Here is a 7,272-nt window from a genome sequence, read left to right on the forward strand (position 1 = left end):
CGTAAAGAATTCAAAAACGTTGGCACGGTACATATGCAGAGCAGGTGAGAGAAAATGGAAGTACGAAAATTCGAAAGTCTCAAAAAAAGGACAGTAAAGATCGCATTAGCGCAAACAAATGGAAATTATTACTCGATGAAATAACTGAACAACAAAAAGAGATTGAATATATTGTTCGGATTTAAACTTTAAGTCGTAGACTTGTAGATCGTCTAATTCGTGTTGCCATCAGGGAAAAGTAGAGTTTCTTCCCAATGAAGAGGTGTATCCGCGAAAACTAAAAGATTTGTTGTTTAGTGAAAGTGAAATCCCGTGAGAGAAAATTTCAAGCCCCGCGAGACAAGAGCGTATGCAAAGAAATTTGGACAAGTCCTGCCCTCATAACCACACACACGGTACAATCATTTCTCATTTGTGTGAATGCTATTGTCAGATACAATTCATGTAGAGAGAAAGGAAACGATATTCACTCACGGACAGTTATACGTTGCGTTGTCACAATGTAATTGTGTGGCTGAATTAGTTTATTATGTTTTATTTTAGTAAACATTCTCAAAACTATTTTTTTTTAATACTGAAAGTTTTTTTTGTTTTGTATATTGTGAATTTTGTTTAATATGAATGCAATCAGTGTATCTTTTGTATAATAGTTCCTGTTTGCCTGTTGTAGCAGGGGGGGCTTTAAATAATGAAACACCCATAGAACGCACATGCAGCGTAACAGCAGACTCCTGGAAAAAGCTGGATGACACTGTTGCAGGAGACTGAGAGAGCAGCAGTCGCTGTGTGTGTTGACTGTGCCCCTTACTGCTTGTCTTATAGAATAAACGGCAGAATTTGGATTTTGGTGTGTCTGTGTTCTTTCAAATCATCAGCAACCATTTTAAAGCCGCTACAATTGCAATCAAAATTCAATGCGATATTGATGAAAAGGTAAAAGCTAAAAGAGATGGAATATACAGTATAGACATAGGTGATATGACAGAAGTATATAGATATTGTTTGGCTTTAAACTTTAACTCTGAGACTTGTAGATCATCTAATTTGTATTGCCATCAGGGAAAAGTAGAGTTAAAAGTTTTGTTGTTTGGTGAAAGTGAAATCCACATATGCGAGCAGAAACGCGAAGTTGTTGGCGCGTAGCGCAGGCGAGGGGGTTGGTAAGCAAAGCGAGCAGGGGGCACAAGCCCCCTTAGTAATAATAAAATGTGAAAACCTCCAAGTGGGTGAATACTTTTAATAGGCGCTATACACACCCACATTCACACAGGGCCAGTTTCCAGTGACCTGCATGTCTCTTTGGGAAGAAAACAGTAGAGAAACTCTGGGGAGTATGCAGACTCCACACAGGCAGAAACCAGGAGCAGCAAGCAGCAATGCTAACCACCGTGCCAACATGCCACACCCTTTCTGGTCATGTGCAAATAAGCACACATATCCAGACATACACTTTGCACACAAATGCAATGCATACGACAACATTCTTAACCACGGGTGCAAAGCAAGATTTGTTGAGGGGCAGTGAACAAAGGAGGCTCTTCATGCTGTGTGTTGAGCAGGGGTGTCCCACTGGAGGCTGCCCATTTTCTGAAAGTGGCTCTAAGCAGTAGGCCTGGAGCCAAACAGCTGTGAGTTAGTGACCATGTGAAAGAGATGTGTTGTGATGGTGGGGTGGGGGGGGGGGGGGGGGGGGGGGTGAATTGGTTAAAGGCCTAGGCTGCAGTCGGGCAGAGCAGTGCTTCGTTGGACTGCTAATCCTTCCATGTTGTTCTTCCTCTCTGCTGATTTCCTTCCATTCCTCTCTTGGCAGGTTTTTTCAGAATTGGTGGGGGAGGGACAGGCAGCATCTGCGCACAATCCCACCCTCAAGAGGAAGTGATGGCTTTGCACGCGCTGCCACTCCAAAAATACAGCAGCGACCTTGGCTGGTGAGGGCCGTCACAAATAGCCCTTCAGCTTATTACTCAGCACAGTTTCAAAAGAAAAGTGAAACTGCCTGCCTTTGTCTGTGCTCACCATGCCATGGGCCCTCCGAAATCTGCAGCCATAGTCGCTGTGGGTATAATCCCTCAGTGGGGCAGATCTGAAATGTGGGGGTGGGCTGCAGGTGTGACTCTGCCCAGCTGGAACAGGGTTTTCAACAAGCTGGCCTTAGGTCAAGCCGGGCATCTGCAGTGTGGGCAATAAAAAAAGGGGCCGAGTTTGAGGCTGCTGAGTGTCGGGGGCTGGGCTTCATTCTGTGGGAAGAGTGGTTTCTAAGTGAAAGAAAAGGAGGCAGATATAAAGGGAAAAAAGGGCAGAGAGCAGAGCTGAGCGCCGTGTGGGAGGAGAGGAGTGCGCGCCGCTGGGTCAGTCGTCCTCCTCCGCAGGAAAAAAGAGAGAGGGAGAGACAGAAAAGGAGGCAGGAGCGGAAAAAGTGGAGAGGGGAAGAGCATGCGAGGCGGAGGGAGATGGAGGGAGACTTCGGACTTGGGAAGTTCTACTTCATGCGATCGCTCATGTTCTGAACAGACTGCACAATGTGAAAACCACAAAGAAAGGCCCGAGTGCCATAACAAGGAAATAAAAACATTCAAAACATCCCCAAAAAAAAAACAAAATCACTATTTAGAACTCACCAATAAGAATGACACATTGCAGTCTTACACCCACCTAAGTCACTTTAGGGTTGTGTGGGATGGCAGGCTATGCTGGGAGCTTTGAGTGAAAAGCAGACACCAGTGCCGGATGGGACACCTAATCGCAGGACTGGCCTCTCACATTCGCCCACACTCACTCGGGGCCAACTGTGAACTGCCAATTAACATCACACACACGTTTTTATGATGTGGGAAGAGCACAACACATTCGTTTATGCCAGATCAGTTAAGAGATTTTAGTTAACATAACATTCACTAGAGTACTGGGGGACGTGATGCAGAATGTCAGGGGTCTGTGGCGGTGCAAAGATTAATAAATAGAGAGGCTCAGACTTAGGGGGTGTAGGTGTGAGCGAGCAGAAAGCCGCGTGGCTGTAGAGCATTTAGTGTATTGATGATAATTTGTATTTACTGGGGCACAGAGCAGGGAATATAAAGAAGTACTGCAAGATTTTAATTCTATTGCAGACCAGGGTGTGTATCTTCATTGATCTGTGATGATGTCCAGATTTCTATGGCCTGTATATTTGTCATCCTGTAATAAAATTGAAAGGTAAGTAGTGCCATGCCCCCTTCTGCTTTAGGTCACCCAATGGATGTGTGAACTGTTCGAATTCCAAATAAATGAGGTTATGATTGAATCTAATTTCTTAAATCATGATTTCTTAATGTATATGGGGATGCTTTGAAATAGAAAAAGATGTTCATCGTGACAGTGTAGATTCTCCCTACTAATATGAGATAGAGGGTAGACCATCTATTCACATCCTTTTCAATTTTTTCTATGCAGGCAGCAAAATTTTGTTGAAAAAGAACTTTACATTTACTTGTGACAATTACCCCTAGGTATTTAAACTGATCTGCGAAGATAAATGGGAAGGTGTCCAGTCTAATATTGTGTGCTAGAGAGTTCACTGGAAAAAGCACACTTTTATTCAAATTGATTTTGAGTCCAGATATCTTTTGAAACTCTCCTAGTGCTTTTAGGAATGCTTTATGTGGGTCAGATATATACAGTACCATAACATTTGCATATAGTGATATTTTCTATTAAGGTAGTTCTCTGATAATCTCCTTTATCTATGATGCATTTCGATGGTAAACAGCCAGTGGTTCAATGGCAGTAACAAAGAGCAATGGTGATAGGGGGCAAGCAGCAGAGCATTTAATAGGATGATTTCCCTATTACTTGTTCACATGTCGTCCAGACAACCGTCATTGATGCTCCACGGGTTGTTAGTGAAAGCACCTGCACCCATCTTCGGTGGTTTGGATATTTTGTTGTCCCCATCCCCTGACCCACTGATCTGTTGATTAGTGTCAAAAAAGCCAAATTAAATCCTCAGTGATTTAATGTTGTATGTCCATAGTGTGAACAATAGGAACTCTAAGAAAGTTGTTAGAAATATTTCAGTATTAACCCACTTCTCATTGAACAAAGCAGTTACTCCTAGTGAATTCTCCAAGTATCAAAACCCATATAAACCACAAAAAAGAGAAGGGGCAATAAAATGCAAACCAAACAATATCATAACACCTAAACCAAATAATTCCTGAAATTTCCTCATTGCAAGAAACTTTTTGGAATGTCCTCGTTTGGCAGATACTGTAGAGTCTTTAATTTTTTTTGCAACCTTTCATTTTAGATGATTTGTACGATGAAGTTATGGGGAACACCTTTTCAGGTTAGGTTTTGAGACATGCTTTATGCGAATGTTAGTCTTTTGAAGGCTAACATTTCAGAAGTCCCACTAGCAGATGGGACTCTGAAGAGCCCATTTATTTGGTGAGCATTTATTATTAAGAGACATCCTTCAAGATAATATCATTAAAAGAAGCCTGTGTGTCATGGTCCCCTTTCACATGAATGATTGAGGACCTGTCTTTTAGATTAACCTCTTCAATGAACCTGTTTGATGCTTTTGAGAGCATTGGATAGTGGAGCACCACTTTCAGAAGAAATGTTTGGAATTCCCTCTCTGTGCTGAGGCCTATGTTACAATATATGTTGGGCTCACTCCAAATCAAGTGAATTGTTTGGAAACCTTCTGTCACTTCAGACTTGAAGAACTTCTTGTTCTTGCATTATCAGGTGAGTTTTTGGGTACCTCATCTATACTATTAACATTGTGAACTGCTTGGAGGGGCTCTCATCTTGAGATGAGTTCTTAAAAACATGTCAAGGATTCCTTCCAATGAAGATCTGGAAACCCTTTTTTCAGACAGATTGCATGTTTTGTATTTCAGCACTTAATGAACATGTCTTTCAGATAAGATGCAGGAGAGGTTTCACAAGGTCTTTGTCTTAGGTGGACATTCAACCATGGGATTCTCTTAGCACAGGAAAGACTTTGAAAAGACTTTTTTGTATGTTATTGATTGAGGGATCCCAGTAAACTAGGGGGCTCGCTGTATTGTGTTGCTTTGGAGAGTCTCTCAATTGTTGGATGCTGTGTAGAGTCCCTCTTTCAGGTTAGAACCTATTCAGGATTTGAAACTCTGTTGAGTTTTGGGGTGAACCTCTTTTTAGAAGTCCATTCCTTAAGACAAATGTTTAGGCAATCTCTACTTAGTGGATGTTTGGAGAACTCCTATCTCTCAGAGCTTCTGTTTATGTTGAGTTTTGGAGGAACTTCTAGTAGATATTAAAGGAATATCATATGTCAGGTGGGTACATTTAGGGTTTATCCTTCTGTTAGTCATTTTGTCAGAAATGTTGTTGGTAGCATAGCTAATGTGTCTCTTGGGGGTCCTTCTGCTAAATTAGTTTCATGCCACCTTATCAGTTAAGTTTCTGAGGGTCTGTTGAAGGCTTCTTTTTTTAGATTAGTATATAAAGAGCCACTTTGAATTTATTTTGTGATGGCCTATTGCTCATCGAAATTGTTGAGGATTGTTGGTGATTTTGGGGTGGCATTTGGAACTTCTCTCTATGTTCAGCATTAGAAACCGTAAGATTTTTATCAAATGACTTAGCTTGGGGGGCCTGCCTTTGAGATATTTTGTGATATGTCACATTATTGATTTTTTTTTTCACTGAAAGCTTGGAAGCATGTTAGGTGAACTTTTGAGGTCTCCTTGTTAGTGACTGCCAGGCCAGCCTCTTTATAGTTGAAGGTTTTGTGAAACGTCATTTTCAGGTAAGACTATGGGAAAACCACCTTTTGGTTTGGTAATTGAAAATCAGATGGGTTTTTGAGGTGTTTTGGAGGCTGGGCTTTAAGGAATCAAAGTACTTGTTGACCTTTTTATTTTTTTTCTGTTTTGTGTCTGGTCCACCCATTTCAGATACGTTCTGAATGATCTTCTCCATTCAATAAGAGTTTTCGCATGTGGGTTTTTTATTCTTTAGCAAATTTTGTTTTGCCCTTTTTTGATACAAATTTTGGGAGAATCCCTATCAGATGATTGTTTTCAATAAACTTCGCATCTTAGTCTGTGTTGCTTCTGATTCAGGAGACTTTCTTGTGAGCCTCAGTGCCAGGTAGATCACTTCATGGCCATTTCTCTTGCAAGTCAGCATCTGTACATTGCATCCTTCCTGAGGGCCTAAAGCACATTACCAGATATCAATCACTTATCACTTTATTATGAACCCCTTTTGTCACTTGGCTCTCTTTAACGGTCCTTCTTCTCACACACTGTGTCCAGCTATTGTTTCTCAAAGCTCAAAATAGGTTAAAGTTTTCTACTTTAATCCCTGCTTCACGTGTGTCCAGGCAATGAAGGATATTACTAATCTAGACATTTTTCACAACCCTCATGGGTAACGTACTACAACACTTGCTTTAAAAAGTAGCCTGCAAAGTAAAAGGATTTTAGTTAAATATAAAACATGCACTCACTCACACAAAACAGCTTAAAATAAAGCCACGAAGAGCGAGGCGGGCAGCGTGTGGGCGTGCATTGCATAGGTCAGGCTTTAGGTTGCCCTAGCAACTCATCTAGGACCTCAACTAGCAGAGCGTACCCTCTCTGCCCCAAGCTGACGCCAAGCAGCTCAAAAACGTACCAACTAAACTGAGTGCCTGGTACGGGAAGGTAGATTCTGATTACCCAGAGTTATCTTCATTATGTACTCCATTTATAGTATAAAGAGTGTCTACATCTTAATGAGTGACTTGTGAGTCTGAGTGACCACTTCATGGCCAGTGAATCTTGCTTCTCATTGACCTAGCAAGACAATCCTGCACCCACGTGGCTGCCACATGGACAGGTCACTCTTGTACCTGAATGACCAAACTAGGGGGTTTCAAGCTGTAGCCACTATTGACTTTTAAGAGCCAACATTTCATGGAGTGAGATACTGTTAGCATCAAAAGCTGTGGGCAGTGCCAGTGGGAATGCCAGTGAGTCAGGCAGCAGTGACACATTGAGCCACACTGACTTCTCCTGGTATTGTTGTTCTTGACTTGTGGGCGAGTGAGGAGAAAGATTGAAAAGTGGCTAATTCCCTTGACATTTACCCAGTCTGCACCTCTTGGCATGAGTCAGGGGTGGGGGCCGATGGGGGGGGGGGCTTAGTGATAGCGTGGAGGAGGGTGTTGCCCTACTTTTAAAATTATGCCAAAGTGAACCAGGAAAAGCAGCAGTAATAGGAATGCAGACAGGCTTTGATACTCTGAAGAACAAG

This window comes from Erpetoichthys calabaricus, chromosome 12, assembly GCF_900747795.2.
Source record: "Erpetoichthys calabaricus chromosome 12, fErpCal1.3, whole genome shotgun sequence".
Classification (NCBI taxonomy): domain Eukaryota; kingdom Metazoa; phylum Chordata; class Cladistia; order Polypteriformes; family Polypteridae; genus Erpetoichthys; species Erpetoichthys calabaricus.